Here is a 2,346-nt window from a genome sequence, read left to right on the forward strand (position 1 = left end):
TGTGCAGATTCTTGTATCTTCCTCAAATCACCTAGGCCCAAAGAATTACCTTGTTAGTCGGTTTAATAAAGCAGAATCTTAACAAATGGTATACAATTCTGCTTGGAAGTATAACTTTGGTACAAATATAGACTCATTGAAAGCAAGCAAACGTGTTACCGGATCTAAATAATCTGTCTATGATGCCTCAGCCCTAGCTTTCTGAAATGTTTTAAGATGATGCTTTAGGAGTTTGATACTTGTCATGGACTGAATGTTTGTGTCCCCCAAACTTATTCATTGAAATCCTAAACCTTAATATGACAGCATTATAAGGTGAAGCCTTTGGAAGGTAATTAGGTCATGCAGGTGGAGCCCTAATGAGTGGAATTAATGCCCTTACAAATGGGACCCCAGAGAGCTCTCTCTGACATGTGAGGACACAAGAAGTCAGCAGTATGCAACCCAGAAGTGGGCTCTCACCAGAACCCCACAGTGCTGGCACTCTGATCGCAGATTTCCAGCCTCCAGAACTGTGAGAAATACATTTCTGTTTAAAAACAATCCACTCTATGGTATTTTGTTATAACAGCACAAACTAAGGTAATACCAGTGCAAATTAGCTACCTTTTTAGCCATTCCATGTCTAGATACAACCTAGGTTACTTAGGCCAGTTGTTTAGACCGTGAATGATTTCTAGATAGATATTTCCACTTGTCCTATAGATGGTGACAGGCAGACTCAGGTGCTAGGAATGATGGACTCTCAGCAACACAGGTTGGTGGGAACCAGAAGGAAGGTAGAAATAGATTGAATGAGGGTGGAGGAAAGTGATCAGATTAACATTTCTGCCTCTGCCTAACCCTACCAGCCAGAATGAATCTGATTATATTTGAACTGGTTCTTATTTCTTCTTTTTTCTTTTTCTTTTTTTTAAATATATCTTTATTGATTTCAGAGAGAGGAAAGGAGAGGCAGAGAGAGAGATAGAAACATTAGTGATGAGAGAGTCATTGATCAGCTGCCTCCTGCATGCCCCCAATTGGGGGCTGAGCCTGCAACCCGGGCCTGTGCCCTGACTGGGAATCGAACCCCGATCGCCTGGATCCTAGGTCGATGCTCAACCGCTGAGCCACACCCGGCTGGGCTGAACTGGTTCTCATTTCTTAGAAACAGGAATATGGCCACCATACACGGTACCATACTGGATTATCTGGCCCGGGCACTAGTCTACCTCCAGCATTCCTAGCTTTCTCCCCCTACCTGCTGGCATATATTGTTAAGGTCTCATTTAATCATTCACCCGTTGAATTCATTCATTTAGTAAATACTTATTGAGACTCTAATATGTGTCAGTTACTGTTCTAGCTCCTTGTAATATAGCATGTCTCTGTAATGTATGTACTCTGGGTTTAAAATTTTTTTATTTATAAAATTTTAAGTTAAAATGACATTTATTTGGGAAATTATAGAATAATATAAAGAAGAAATTTTAATCTACATGTTATCCCAACAAATACTATTAAATTTTTAACTGTTTATCTTTTCAGTCTTCTGTTTACCACTTCTAATGTTTTTAAGTTGAAATACTACAGGAATATGAAATATTTGAGATTGACAAAATAAGCACCAATATACCCATTATACAGTTTAAAAAATAAAATATTACACAAACTGTTGAAGGCCCCTTCCCAGTTGTATTCAACTTTGTCATGGTCAGGGTTACTACTGTTATAAATTTTATTTTTATTTTTTACCACATAATAAATGATATGTAGTATAGTTGACCCTTGAACAACATGGGTTTGAAGTGCATAGGTCCACTTATACACACATTTTCTTCAATAAATATACAGTTGGCCCTCCATATCCCTGCATTTTGCATCCAAAGATTCAACTAACCATGGATCAAAAACTATTTTTGATCTGCTGTTGGGCACCCATGGATGCTGAGGGTCAACTGTATACACTGTTCTACACCATTTCACATAAGGGTCTTGAGCATCTACAGATTTTGGTATTTTCAGGAGGTCCCAGAACCAGTCCTCCACAGAAACAGAGGGGTAACTGTATTGTGGTATACTTTCACTACATATGTGTGATATAAGACTGTTATGCATGTTTTCAAAACTTTATATAAACATCATTCTGAATACATTCCTCTGCAATTTGCTTTTATCCCTCATCATTGTTTTTTAAATATATATATATCTTTTATTGATTTCAGGGAGAGGAAGGGAGAGGGAGAGGGAGAGGGAGAGGGAGAGGGAGAGGGAGAGGGAGAGGGAGAGGGAGAGGGAGAGGGAGAGGGAGAGGGAGAGGGAGAGGGAGAGGGAGAGGGAGAGGGAGAGGGAGAGATAGAAACA

Source organism: Miniopterus schreibersii, assembly GCF_964146895.1.
Source record: "Miniopterus schreibersii genome assembly, chromosome: 13".
Taxonomy (NCBI): Eukaryota; Metazoa; Chordata; class Mammalia; order Chiroptera; family Miniopteridae; genus Miniopterus; species Miniopterus schreibersii.